The sequence below is a fragment of the Vanellus vanellus genome (assembly GCF_965231255.1).
Source record: "Vanellus vanellus genome assembly, chromosome: 5".
Classification (NCBI taxonomy): domain Eukaryota; kingdom Metazoa; phylum Chordata; class Aves; order Charadriiformes; family Charadriidae; genus Vanellus; species Vanellus vanellus.
Window position 1 is genome coordinate 20,385,468 of NC_138910.1, and position 15,838 is coordinate 20,401,305.

Below are 15,838 nucleotides of genomic sequence, written 5' to 3' on the forward strand. Positions count from 1 at the left end.
GAACCAGCTATTTCACAGGTTCTTTCTGTAATGTGCCGAAACACATTGTCCTTAAAGTATTGACAATTCAGACAAGACTGAGTCGTGCAAGTTCTGGAAGAGATTGGATTTCTCGAAATGGAGACTTGTGATCCAGCTAAACTAATCTTCTTCAGATATATGTATCTTATCTTTTTACAGACCTTTAGAAAAAAATGAAATAGCACTTTTTTAACTCTTTAAAACTGGCAGTTACTAGATAATTTCATTCTAAGAAAGTTTAACTGGTGTTATAATGTAGTTTGGTGCCAGTCACTGTCACAGGGTTAACGAGAATAGAAGCAACTCTTTTTTTTTTTTTTTTTTTTTTTTTTTTTTCCCTGATATCAGGAACCAGTCTGTACCTTCAAAAAATAAGGGTTGTTACCCCTTATGAGTCTTCCATTTTTCTAAGAATTGTTAACAATTCTTTACTTATTCCAGCACCCATCCATTCCTTGGTTCTATAACTCTGTAGGTTATGTGATTCCTTTGGAAATTAATTTCATGTATTAGTTTTTAGTTAATGATAAATAATGTAGGTAATGTTCTAAATCTTATATGTACCAATTTTCTACAACTTTAATTAACAGCAATGTAAGTATTTAACAAAAGATATCTAAGCCTCAGTGTCTTATCCTGTTATTCTTTAATGCAAATGTTATTGCTATTTAAAGTGTACTTTTCCTAAGCAGAATTGCAATAGTCAAACCTCATAAGCTCCAGAACACATTTACTGAGTCTCACTCTTACCCTTCTGGCCCTGGAATAGAAAGTAGACAGAGGAACAGCCAAGGATAAAATACTGGAAGTGAAAGGTGGTCACAGGTGAGAAATGAGAAGCAAAATGCTGGCAAAAACTGAGGCTTTTCTTTTTATTCACTCTGTGTTATACAGAAGCTAATAGAATACAGATCCCGCTCAGATACTGGCAAATGGATTGACTTGCAGAACCGATGCAGTGCAGATGATCTGCACAGACCCTATAAAAGGAACCTCCGATTTGTTTAAAATTGTCAGTCTTATTCATCTGCTTTGACACTAAGGTCTGATAGTGTAATGTATGATGGGCTAAGGATAATGCTGACTAATGCTCCTAGAAAAAATTTGCCTGTCTGTTAGTTTGTCGTGTCAGAGAGAAGATCGAGATGGGGAAATTATAATAAAAGAAAAATTTACAATAAGTTTCTCTTTCCTTTTGCCATATTTCATTCAATAATGGAACAGCTTTGAAACTGGAGATGCTATTAACCCATTGTCAAAGCTAATAGTAACATTATTTATCAGCAGTGTTTACTCAGCTGCTGTAAAGCCTAGGGTCTATAAGCCTGCTAACACTGAGACATGAATGGATGTCTTTCTGCCTCCGTCGTATTCTTGACCATACATCAAAAGAGGTTGCACAGGAAAGTAATCTCAGATGTTTTCCATCTTTGTATTTTGCAAAGTGAGTGGCACTAATTTAATGGACTGTGAAGGGTTCTTGAATCAGAAACGCGTATGGAAAGCTTCATCAGAGCTTAATTGGGTATATTTTTGGTTTCTGATGTTTTAAGTGGGGTTTCCAGAATGTTTTTTGGGGGAAACCCCCACCTTTTAATCAGAAAGCTTAAAAATAATGAGGTTTGTTCTACTCCTTTTGAACAAAAGAAAAAGATATGCTATTAAGTACACATACATTTAAGAATATGGGCATGTGCACTCATGTAAGTTTTATTCATAAGAATGCAAAGCTGATCTCTGGAAAAATCCTGTGCCGTTCTGATGTAACCTTTTATTCCATGGGTTTCCTACGTCAGCCAGGCCGCAAGCAGGACTGTGCCTGAGAAGGCAGCTGCGAGCTGGTATGTTGTTTTCTGCCCCGCTGTCCGCTGCGTGCTGACATTCTTTACGAATTCAAACCCTGCTCCGACCATTGGATGATTCGGTGCTTTTTGAATACTAGCTCCAAATCCCAGCCCCTTTCTTTTGGCTTACTTTTCATCCATGCGTTGTCTTCATCCAGTCTCACTCCTTGCTCGGACGTGCTTTTCAACCTTTTTTCTGTCTTTGCTGGCTCCTCAGTTAAATTCCCTTGGGGAACCTCCTGAGGCCTCAGGGACTCTGCTCCTTTCTCTGGTGCTGTTTTTTTGCCCCAGTAACTCTCACTTCTTCCTTTGCACACCGGTGTCTTATCAGATATATCACTTCTCATGCCTCCTGCTTTTTGCCTTCTTGGTCTTTTTCTCCCCTTTTCCCAGGGCTAGACCCGGGCTGTGTGCTGCACATCAATCCCTGTTTTCCTTTCAATGGATTCTAATCCCATTTCCCTGTAGCCTCATCTTCTTTCCCCTTTCTCTTGTCTTTTCTGTATTTGAATATGGCAATGGCTCACTGAGATCCGTGGAGACACAGGGCAAATACTCTTAAATTCCTACATCTGGCCTTAGTGTTGCGGGGGACATCTTCCTTCAGCAACTTCTATTGAAACCGAAGAAATCTCTACTGAATAGGAGCAGAATTTATCAAGCCCTTTCCTTATGAAATTTCAAGTCATTGTTCAAAATCTTGGAGACACTAACATATTTCTGGGACAAGTACATCACGTTGGGGAATGGTAAGTTGACATTTTAAACATGGACAAAAGAGTGTACCTCACTTTTTGAGGCAGTCAAATCGTTATGATATTTCTGCAGAATACCTAGGATGGAAAATTCCAGTCAGGACTACAAAAAAGTTTTCAAAGTTATGAGCAGCTAAAAAATTAAAAACAGGATCTTAAAATAGGAACTGTTAAGCAATCTTACTAATAACTGGTATTACCTGCCCCACCTATATAAAATATAAGCGTTGTTGTTCTAATAGTCTAAATGCACTAAATACTGCTAATGTAATCTTAGTAATTGCTACCAGAAAGATGTGGCTGCTGTTTTCTTGATTTTATTGATCTGCCAAAATTATAAAGTGGCAGTACTTTATGTGAGCTTTATTTAAAAGCATAACTGGAGAGTGATGACAGAACAGTTTTATATACTAATGTGGTAAATATAGCTAGAACTCTTCAATATGCCAAGGAAGGAACAAGCCAATAAAAACGGTATTTATTCCTTACAATTAAAGGGAAGGTTGAAGGTTTGGGTGGGATTTTGTTTTGGTTTTAACTTTTAAATGGTGTCCCTAAAAGAAGAAATCTATTTATTAGATATAGAAGCATGAATATACTGCTTTACTGACTGATCTACAGTAAATTTTGAACACATTTAGATTAGCCTGTGGTGCAGCAAAAGTGGGCCAAGAACTAAGATTGCCTTTCATTTTCTGAGGGCTACAAGGATGTACTAAAACATCATCTAAATTTTAATAATTTGCTAACTCTTAGTAATTTCCTTTGTCTAAGCTTTGGTCAGCACCAAGACTCAAACCACTGTGTTAAAGCACTCGGACATAAGGCTGCAAGAGAAATGTATTTGCTAGAGCAATTACCAGTTCAGTTGATCCTATTGTGTTGGTGGATTTCTTTGCAATAAAATTAATAACCTTGTCAAGGTGTATATTCATACTGCACCTCAGAGTTCATCTTTATACAAGAATTTCTCCCCCGCCCCTCCTCCATGTAGCACGGAGGTCTCCTTGCTGCTATTATTATAAGAACAATGCAAAAAGAAAATTAGGTCGCTGTTCTGTTGAAGTTGAACACTTCGAGCCATTTATTTGCTGCTTTTGGTTTGTAAATGATGATGTTCATGGCAGAGCAGGTGTTTCACAGTAGCTGCATTTTTGCTTTCCTTTGTAAATGATTTGTATTTAAAGCTATGTGTATTTGTAAAGCCATGTGTATTTAATGATGTGTATTTGAAGCTTTTAAAAATTTACCTCTGAATAGAGAAAGCTGTTAGACTTGAACCTGTGAGATATCGTAGATAGTCTTAAACATGATGTTCTGTTCCTTGCTTTGTTCCTTGCTCTGTTCCTTGCTATCTAAATAAAAATTTAGAGTAGGCAAAAAGAGAGAATTTCAGTGGTGAGGACTCTTGAGATAGGGCAAAAATTTCTGGCGATATTGGGGAGCCCACTGCAAATGTGAAGATGTTAAGCAACACCTTACTTCATCAGCACTTGGGGGCATGCTTAAACCCACTTTCATTCTTCTGCAGTAAAAACGTGGCTCAGAGACTTGCAAGGTGTTGGAGGCCCAGTGAAAGAAAACCGTGTCTATTAGCACAGTGGACACTGAATTTAGTTAGGTATGGAGGGCAGTAAAGCTCCATTTGCGCTGGCGCCACTCGTTGACACCGATGGTATATAGAATCATAGAATCATAGAATTAGTGAGGTTGGAAGGGACCTTGAAGATCATCAAGTCCAACCGTTAACCTACCCTGATAAAAACACCACCACTTCTAAACCATGTCCCTAAGCACCTCATCTACCCTTTTCTTAAACACCTCCAGGGATGGTGAATCCACCACCTCTCTGGGCAGCCTATTCCAGTGTTTAATAACCCTTTCAGTGAAAAAATGCTTCCTAATATCCAATCTAAACCTGCCCTGACATAACTTGAATGGCCCTGGTTGGGCTAACAGGTGCAGAGCTGAGCTGTGCGCATTTTCAGGCACAGCAGAGACACGCCAAGATGTTTTCTGGATATTGCCCACAAGCGTTAGACTCCTAGCCCCTACGTAATGAGTCTATAAAGAGGGTGTTAAGGACCGTGATTCAAAGCACCAGTGCCTTTTTTTTTTTCCCCATTACAGTTATCTGCACGGCTGCTATTGACGCCAGTAAGCCCGCTTCAGTTCTCCTGCTAGCACAACATTAATGAAGAATTTGCATTTCAGAACAGAATCGGTATAACTTCTTGTGATTTAATTAAGGAATTTTTGTGTGAAATCAGCTCCTGTTAATGTCTTAATCAGTTGCCTTGTGGGTCATCTGGTCAAAGTGGCACATGCAGATTTGACAAAACCAGGCTTTTCAGGCAATTAAACTGTCATGGGATAAGAAGGAAGATCCTTTTGTGGATTAATTCCCAGTTAAAAGCTAGAAGATAGAGGGTGGGAATAAATGGTCTTTTTTTGCCTAAAAGAGAGGTTACATATGTGATCCTATTGAGATTTGTGTTGCCTATTCAATGTTTTCATACACTCCTTTTTAAATATGAAAAAAATAGGCAGAAGTCTAATAGGAGAGCCTAATACTTACTGTAAAGAATTGCAGAAAGTTCCTATAATTGGATGATAAGCTGGCGGGTGGAGATCAATTTTGATAAATGCAAAATAATACATTTGGAAAATAACATTTAGAAATGCATATAAATGAGGAGCTCTAACAATGTTACAGAAAAGATTTTTGTGTCATTGCGGATATTTCTCAGTAAACATTAGATCATTGCTCACAGCAGAAAAAAAAAGACAAATTGAATGCTAAGAATTATTAGGAAAGGGATTGATAACAAGATAGAAAAGCACCATTATGCAACAGAATAAATCCATGGTGCTCCCACATCTTGATAACTACAAACAATTCTGATCAACTTATCTGAAAAGGCTACAGTAGAGCTGGATTTAAAAAAAAAGGAAAAAAAAAAACCCCAAACATGACAATGTTGATAAAAGATGTGGAATGAAGCCTGTGTAAGGAGAGGCTAAATAAGCATTTCAGCTTTGAAAAGAGATGAGTGAAGGAGGATAGTGGTGTATAAAACTCTGAATGTCTTAGAGAAGATGAAGGTGTGGGGGGGAATGTTCACTTTTTCTTATGAAGAAACAAAAATGTCCAGCAGCAACTTTACAACAAAATAAAGTACTTCTCATGTGAAATAGAATTAAATTGGAATACTGTTTGACAGGAGGTTGTGATAGCCAAAAATGTAAATGGGTTCAAAAAGAATTTGGACAAATTAATGAAGGATAAATCCATCAGTGGCTGTTAAAATTATGGCTTAGATACGGTCTTTGTGTTCAATGGACTGAAACACTAATTGACTGTTCTTACACTGTTTTTACACCCCTCTTTGGCCATCTGCTGCTGGCCAGTAGAAGCAATTAAATTCAGAGTTAGATGGACCTTAAGTCTGATACGGCTTGATCACTGTCATGAAGCTTACGGTCTTCCTCCAGGGATGGCAAATCTTGGGGGACACACTCCTTTGATGAAGACAGTTTGTAAAGACTTTGTGCATCGCTTTACTTTTGCTGTCCTTTGATAATTAGAGAGATAAAACAATATGCAAATCATTAGTTAATAAATAATTACTGCACATAATAACATAGAACAGAGTGAGAACAAAAGCAATTTTGAGTAGTTTCCACTGTAGTTGAATGCGGGTCTGTTTAATTAGTTTTTCATTCTAACAAGTGCAGATACACGCCATCCTCCCATTTCAATATTTGCTCTTAAAAGAGAGAAGTCCTGTATCTGCATGGGAAATGATCGCTCTTTTAGGTACAGCTGCTGTCTTTGGTTTGTTTATTTGCCTGGCACGACAGTCAAGAATCCTTTGGAGGCTGTTTCAGGGTAGCACTCTGACAGCCAGAAACGTTCTTCTTTCTATCTGCGAGAGGAGAAATAGATATTTACTTTTCTTGTGTTCCTGTACTATAATGATAAATCTCGTATTTTCCCCCAGGGCTATCCACTGTGTGACAGGTCTTTGAAAGTGCACCTAGCCATTGAGCAGCTGTACGTTTTGAGGGAGGGGAGAGGAAACCTTTGCACTAAGGAGTCCCTTGCGCTTGTCAAGAAGAGAAATGTTTTCAGGCTTTATATTCCTATAATCTGTGATGTCTGGAATGTCTTTCAGCAGGTGTAGAGACAGTGTTATTGTAAATGTTAATGGTATGTTGGGCATTTTGGCCCTCCTAAGTACATACTCCAGTTGGAGTTAAGATATATAATGTATGATGATCTTCTTCTGTTTGCTTGTACCTTTTACTCAGCTGGAGAAAGTAATCCATGACTAATTAGACACTGAATTTCAACCTAGTAATTTATTTAAATAGCTGTGTAATTCATTGGTGTGAGCATTTCCGTGACAAAATGTTGGTCAGGAAACATTGACGGAAAAACTGTTTAGCCTTGTAGGAAGAGATGTTATGAAGGGTTTAAACACATAAGATGCATACTGAAGCAGGCTTCACGCGGTATTTAGGGAGAATCAGGATACGACAGTACGGTCTGGCCCAGACAGAGCTCCCCTGCTGTGCTTAGTTTAGGAGAGAGCACTACCCTGTGCCTGAGCTATCGCCATATTGCTGCTGACAGATTACATTACCTCAAGCGTAGCCCAAAACAGCTGCCTTGCAGTTAGCAAGGACAGGGAATTTCAGGTAACCTTCTGCCTATACGAAGGTATAGCCCATACCTAGAAATGAAGCCTGAAAATCCTCGCCGTGGGAGGCAGCGAGTAGCAGTCAGTGCCAGCCAGTATAAACCTTTGGCCATATGTGATGTCTCAAATCCTCTCCTGCTCTCCAGCTGAGGTATACCTGACCTCTGCCAGGGCCAGAATGAAGTATGATCTTTATCTACATTTCTGAAAAGAGCCCCTTAAAACTGCACATCCAGGATACAATACGGGAGTAGGGGCGGCGGCAGCTTCTCTCTGTTGTTGAAGACCCCAAAGGGGCACGGTTGCTCCTCGCCTATGTGGGAGCGCGTGGCTGAACTCAGCGCAGCATTAACACTCATGAGCTGCACTCATGATGCCAAAGGGTAGGTCAAGCTTGTTAGGATGCTTAAATGAGTCTGAACAACTTAATTGAAAAGCATAAATGCAGCAAGTCTGATGCATCTGAATGCAATCTGAATGTTATGTAACTCAGCCATGGAGATCCCACCTCTGGGCTTTGCAGATGAATATCCTCTATGTGGCAGCTCACAAAGGGTGGACTGAAGTTCTCGTAGATTCAGGAAATCCATGGCTGGATCTTTCTAAGACTCTTCTCAGAGGAAGAAGTGCCAATAACCTCAAGTATAAAATTGGAAGATTTTAATTCCTAGGCGTTTAGAAAATTAATGCTTTATCAACAAAGCTTAAAATGTGGTTAACTTAGTAGAAAGGAAGCCTTTGGGATATCCATATTAAACACATTAACTCCCTTAATGAAGACGTCTGTCTAAGCCATTAAATGTAGCAACCCTTCCATCTGGGAAGCACTGGCCTCTGTTGGTTCCTATTGAAAGAATACTCCTTGTATTTACGCAGACCTTTTAATTGCAGGATCTTAATGCACGTTTACAGACTGCACCTATGCACTAGGAGGCAACTACTTTGCTACAGATAACTGCACAGAATAATATAACAGCTACTTTGTGTAGTCCCTGTAGATGTGAATGGAGACTACTTCAGAGCATCTTAGATCAGGATTCTACAGCTATTTGTCTGACTTGACCACTGGGACCATGGTGCTCCTCAGCTAGCCTGAGACACCGCTGTTGCAACAACTGAACTTGTAATACCAGAGCTTAGGAGAAGATTTGGAGAGTTTAGGGCTTGTGTAACTTGGGGATTGAGCAAGGTTTAGGCTCTTAATTTACAGGGAGGACTGTAACTGAGCCCCCAAATCAGCATCGCCTTCCACTTTGGCACATAAGGTTTGTTAAGTGCCTGTGCGTGCTTACAAATGAGAGAGAGAGAGTAGCTAGGCCCTTTTCCAAATAGGGGTGAAACAGATGCTTCTAAGTGCCAGAAGCATCAGCCAAATTCCTCATGTATACATGTGCCTACTGGTGTCTTCAGCACTAATCACAGGAGAGGGGAAGAGAATTTGCTTCCACCTTCTGGATGCATTCCTGTCCAACCTGCTCCAGGTGAACCTGTTTTGGCAGCGGGGGGTGGACTAGATGCTCTCTGAAGGTCTCTTCCAACCCCTACCATTCTGTGATTCTGTACCATAGTCCATTGGTCAGAGCATGTGCTCGGAAAGCAGAAAGCCTGCTTTAAATTGTCTTGACCTCTAGACAATTGAGGGAATCTGCATGTGGAAAAATAGTCCAAGTGTACCAGCGAGGAGAAAGAGAGGGAGTGAAATGAAGTGTACGCACACATGGCCTTAGAGCCTATTGCTTAAAGCAGTCTTATTTATAGGCAGGAAAGTCTCTCTTCCAAAATAATTTTCTGTGTTTTATCTGATGAATGTTTAGTGCAAAATACATGTAAAATGTAATGGTTCCCAAGGACTGCAGATGTTCCTAGAATCAGAAATAAACACTTTTCTATGCAGGATGCAGCCCATCTGAAAGGCAGAAGAGGGAAAATAGGGACCCGCTGCCTTGGAACCAAAGCACAATCAGATCTGTAGGATTCATTGCACCAGAAGCTGAACTTTAAGAAAATTAATATAATTTATGTATGCCAGGCTAGAAGTTGGTTAACAGAAGTCCCTGGAAGAAAGACAGGGAAAAGTAAATTGTGCTCTGTAAATCACAAAAGAGATCTGTAGATTTCAACAAGAGTTGGTAGCAGACTTTCTGGGTAGCTCTAACTGCACATATTGTAGCTTTAAAGGATCTGGGATAAACTGGCAAAAATGAGCATGCATTAACTAAGTTTATGGCCCACACTGTATATGACTTTGGATGGGTTTAGAAAAGATTTGGAGCAGACAGAGTACAGCCCAACGCATAGTCTGGTGCCAACGCCACCCAGACTGGAAAGGTATCTGTCATTCCCGTGTATTGTAGCCAATAATTTGCACCAAGTAGTCTGCTCGAATCACTGCAACGCAGTGGGATGGTTTCCAAGCTGAGCTGTGGCAGACCCATTTCAACTGGCTTCATTGCTAGGGGAATATCAAGTTTTGTGACACCTCTCGTGTAGATGCATTTTGTTTGTTCTGTTCTTCGAAAGATACGTGCCAGTAATTTTGAAAATGAAACCCATGTATTTATGTGCCTCCTTGTGTGGAAATGCACCCAGCTGGAAGGACTCTGTGGGTCAGGTTGCCAGGGCTTTCCATTTGACTGTGGCTTTATGCGTTTTCTTTCGTATGTACAACAAATTCTTGGAAAGCTGCTTCTGGGACCAGAGGTTTCTGGTTAGGTTGCAGCCAGAGCATGTGCTGAAGAACAGCTTTCTACTGATCCTTGGGCTCCCCTATATCGGCATGTAAACTGTCGTTACCATTGTCATCTGAATAATATAAGAGAATGGCTTAAAGTGTCTAAGCCAAAAATTCTGACTTGCAGTTGGTAAAAGAAGAGAAACACAACTAGTTATGAATGTTGGTATGCAAAAGAATATAGCTTGCATCCCAAATCAATAACTTCTTTAGAATATTTAACTGTCAATTCCACGATGCTCTGGTATTTGTTGGTTGGTTTGTTGGGTGATATGAGGACTACTGTTCCCACTTGTAGTCTGTTATTTATTTGCTGGTAAATCAAAAGAAATGGAACCGCACTCATCGTAATACATTAAAACTGAGTGGGAGACATTTGCATTTTGTTCTTAGATGGCAGCATCTGCATTCAAGAAAAAGTCAACTTCCAGTGCAATCAAAGATATCGGTAAGGTCTATGCATAGGACAGTTTCAGTGGCAAAGATTTTCTTCTTTTCCCCAAATACAAAGAGTTAACTAACGATGACTCTTTAGCTATACGTGTATTCATGCAAGCACACTTAAAAGCTGTGCTCTGGGAGAACTTGTGGGCTTTCTGAAAACCTAACTCTAGGATTAACTTCAAAGAAATGCTGGCTAGTGTTCCCTTTCTACCTGCAGAATGACTTCTACACTATCCTTGCGGTCTTGGTATCTGCTACATACAAAACAGTCTGTACAGATGAGAGCGATTCAGTTTTCCCCAGCAATTCTGGGGATGAGCTGGGCAGCTCGGTGGCACGAGGCAGTGTACCCGGCTCCCCCGCGATGCTGCTTCCCTGTATGCAGCTTTTGGTTATACCCGCTTGCTGTTTTCCCAAATATTGCTTCCAACGTAGTTCCACTTCTGAGGAGCAGAAGTAAAGCAAGGCCAAATGCTGGAGCTGCTGTCTGAGGGTGGCTGTTTGTCTCTGGCAGCGTTTGCCCGGGGCCTCCCTCCGCTGGTGAGCAGCAGTTGGGCACATCACAAAGGGGGATCCCACCTGAGGAGCCTGAGCTTGTCCCCAGTTCTGCACTGCACAAACCTGGACTAGCAGGGGCTCGATGCTCAGCATGCAGAGGGAAGCAGTCCCAGGACACCACGTGGAAATGCTGATAAATCGTCTTCAAGCTTTTCTGTTTGCCCCGCTCACCCTGAAGGACTGAGATAACCTATGCCAATATTTTCAGCAAGGATACTTCTTGGAAGTCTTGGCAGTGACTGGGCTCAACCATTTCTTAATGGCTGGTTTAGAGGTAATCAAGAGTGAAAGCAGAGTGGCTTCCTGAAGAGGCAAGAGAAAGGATGATGAGTGAAGAGGCAAACCCCAAGGGCTGAAGGAAAGAGGTTCCCCCACAGAAAATACACAAACGGGGCAAGTAAAAGGGCATGAGAGCAGGTACCAGGGGAGAAGTGCTCGGCCGCATCACGGTGTTCAGTGTGAACCCTATATTGGGCATAAATTACTAAGTGTGTAAAAGTACAAATAACCAGCTGGTAATTTGCTTCAGTAAATCTGTAGAAATAAAGAGGAAAAGCGTCTAACTTTAGAGATCAGAGTAGGGAAGCCTTGAATTAGTTTTTCCCTCCTCAGGGCAATGCAGAGACCGAATACTGCTGCCTGGAATGAGTTAAAGCTTCCTTGAAAGGACAGACCTGCCTGCTGCCTTTTGGGGTAAAACTCTGCCTTTGGTCTCTCCCTACCCCTATCAAACTTACGTAAAGAAGAAATCCTTTTCTATAAAAAAATGGGAATTATTCTGGCCTAAAATGTGACATTTCAGACTCCTGTTTTACACACAATAAATAGCATCAATTATACATAATATTTAGTGATGATTATTATAAATTACTGCAGCTGAGAGCCGTGGATCCCATTACAAATGAAGTTTTGGAAAGAGCGGGCTGTCATGCAATGTGTATTAAATTTATAGCATGGCTGCTCAGTTCAATAAGGTACAGATTATGAATTAAATGTCAATAATGGGATTATAAGCATTCAGTTGCGGGCTTCTTTTTCTAATTATCTGCAATCTGTCATCCAGAAAGTCTATGATAACTCATCTGAGCATAACAACGATGTATCTGCTGCTCAGCGCAGAAAGCAAGCTGACCCTCCCCTTTCATTTTAATGTGTTATGACTTATGTGTTCCTGTCTCTTTTCCACTGACTGAAGAGGAAAAAAAAATATCTCTTGAGATATATAGACCTGGTTTTACCTTTGGTATGAAAATAGCTCTCTTGGAGATACTGTACCTGAAAGTAGGCTGAAATAGGCTGTCCCTATTGTTTAGTTCACCTCCTTAGCCAAGGGGAAGGGAAATGAGATGTGCATTATGTTCCCAGGTCTTCTGCCGACTCTATTTCTGTCTGACTCTTATTCTGTCTCTATGCATCTATAAAATGGGCACACTACTAGCTGGAAGGAACTGAACAATTTTAGTTATGGCTTTGAGAAACACCATACTATTCAGTACTTCTGCTTAGTTCATCATGTGGAGTGACCATCTCTGGCGATCAAAGAAGAAGAAAAAGGCAAGGAGTGGAGATGGAGAAAAGGATTGTGGTCGTCTTACCTCCAGGGACATATTTTGGAGGTCTCAAGGAGCACTGAGGGATGAAGGCAAACAGCTGATAAAAATCATTTGTCAAAATAAACTCTCAGATAAAGCAGAAATGTCAGAGAGAGGATGAGAAGGGAAAGTTGAGTGTCAGTAATAATTTTTGTCACTGCATGCTGTGGCCTTAGATGTTAGACATGGGCCAATTGCTAACCTCTTGGTTGGTAGTGGAAGAACCCAACTATTTTCCCAAGCTTTTTCTTAGGAAACAGACTGAGTGATGGTGACTGGGTTCAAAAGGTGGGATTCTTTTCTGGGAAGGGTTAGGGTCAGGGTTCTGGGAAGGTTTTTTATTGTGACCATTGGATTAGCTGGAATTTTGTGTGCAATTTTAAGTGATCTGTATATTTTCCCTAGATCTTTGGAGAGGCACATTTTAAAATCTAAAGAAAAAAAAATAGAATAAATAATAGAATATATGTTAAGTTCTTCAACTGGAGATTTTCTGAAAAGCCACCTAACCTATTTTGGTCTGGAAACAGTGATTAAAAGTTAAACTCTCTTGTAATATTACTCCTGGGTTCGGTTGTATATTTTTAAGATACTCATTCCCATGGCATCTGTGTTATATCTCTCTTGTTGTGCCTATGTGGTCTGTGACTGAAATTTTGGGGTGATAGTTAGTTTCTTATTGGCATTCCTATTTGTTCTGCCACTATTGACTATTTACCAACTGTTATTTGTTCACTTCGAAACATGTAATTTTGATCCCATTGATCCACTCCTTTGTGTTTGTTTGTCCCCTGTGTCACCTCTGTGATATGGGCGCATCCATCAGTTTCGTGTCATGTGGAACCCGTGACGTTGCTTCCTCATAGATAAGATTTTCCATGCTAGACTCCCGAATGTGATAGCTAGGTAGTCGGATGCCAAGGCTGTGTGTTCACAGCATCAGGACTCAAATAGAACAAAGTAAACCTGGTTTTTATGACAGTTACAAATGCTCATGAATTTTGTCTTTGATTTATTTTCCCCGCTGCGTCTCAAAGACTTTCAGGTGCTGTCAGTGGTATATTTTGCCCGGTTAAACACAAATTTTATCTGAGTTCTGCCTAATTAACTTATGACAGTGTCTTTGCCGTGCTTCAGCACTGCTGCTGCAAATGCAAGCAGGCATCACGCCGAGCTTCACAAAATGAGGTTTTCACTGGAATACTGAGTAAGAGCATCCTTAGTTGGGTGTCTGAGGTACCCTTAAGTTACCATGACATTGTGAATCTGCCTCTGAGAGAGTCATTTGGGTGAACAGTTTTAATGGTTGTCTGTGACGACTTTGGGACAGATCTGAATCATTCATCCGGCTGGGACAGGGGTGAGTTGGGTGCTCTTCATCCCTGTCCGTGCTGCACGCGTCTGCGTTTAAGCCTGTTACTAGTGAAGGAGAGCCGCAAACCCCGCGTAAGCTTTTCCTGAATAAGCTGGCTCAGAAAGCTTTTGTGGGCTGTTGGGGTTTTTTTTTGTGTATGTTTCATTGGGTTGTTTTTGTTTTGTTTTGTTTTTTCTCAAAGACTAATGCACATTTTCCCTTGTCTAAATCTGTCACATTAGAAAATTTCAAGGGCAAACAACTGTATTTGCTTTCCTTCCATTTCTCTGTTCACTTTTGATAAACCAGTGTAATGTTTGTCATCTCGGTACTTATTTTTCTCTTCTCTGAAGATTACCCTGTTTTCTAGAGACTCAGTGAAGACTAGCATGGCAACATTTGAGAGATGAAAGGTAGCAAGTAACATAACATCATCTGCCAACTAAGGAAAATCCACAACAAAATCACAAATAGGCCCATTATGAAAGTTTACTTAAAAAAAAAAAAAAAAAAAGTCAGATTTTTTTTAAAGCGTGGTCCTTTTTCTTTGCACCTGTAACTTACTGGCACAGCTGATGTCATTTAGGCTCCGATTCAGCAAAGCACTTAACCATGCTGCTTAGTCCCGTTGACTTTAATGGGAAGTAATTACATGTTCCAACAAAGCACATGCAGAAGTGCTTGGCTGAATCAAGGTTTTAGACGACATAATGAGAACCTGATTGGGAGGGAGGGGGGGAAGCTGAATTAATGCCGTGCTCAAAATCAAGCCCATACTCTCCGAAAATATACAGTAGGAATTAATTTGTGGCAGTGCTCTCCCTATGTTGTGGCACTCATTGATCTCATTGCTATACAAAAATCAAGAAAATAAAATTCTAATGACGGTATCCATGCTTTTGCACACAGAGTCCACGTACAGATTGTCACGCACTGAAATCACTGCACAGTGATTTGACTCCAAATGATATTGGTTCTTTCTTCCTTTAGCATTGTTCCTCCTTTTCAATATTCCATGTCTCTTGCTTTATTTTTCATTTTCAAGTGAGGAGGGTATTCCTATCTTGTACTTGAGTGGACTGCCATTTCGATTATGTTTGTCAGTGCTGCTGTTGATGTGAGCTGTATTAAAATAGCAATTTGAAGTAACACTGGCACCAGACAGTCACCACTCATTAGCATCATCTCCAGCAAAATCTTACAACAGAGCTGTAAGACTACCTGCTCTATAGTCCTCGAATCATAGTATGGTACAAACTGTCCACATAGTGCTGCCGCGTCTTCCAGTCACTCCTGGTACATTACACTGGGTCCAATTCACCTCTTTGGGAGGATCTTATTACTGACCACGGAGCAAATCCTCCTCACTTAATATCCCTACTGACATTAATGGTCCTACTCACATAACAGATTTGACTCAAGGGATGTATTGGTAACAGTATTACTCTTTAAATTCTCATGGAAAGATGCTGCTCCAGATGTGGCTGAATCTGCACAGCTTTTTTTATTTGTTTGTTTGTTTTAATGCAACAGAATCTATTGCTGATAAACCAACAAGGAAAAATGATTTCTTTCTTTGGTGTGTGTCTGTGTGTGTAGATGATGCAGCATACTGTGAGCTAATTCCGAGCGGACTAATTCTTCCGTAATGGATTTATACAGGCTATTGGGGTTAATGGGATTACTAAGGGTCTTGATTTCTGAGAATAACTGCCAAAAATCAATGGAAGAGTTCAGTCCAATCCCCATCCATCTGTTTATTGGCGAGGACCTGAGTGGCCAGATAAGTAGGGGTTGCTGCCTGCACTTACTTATGTGGCTTTGGAATTACAA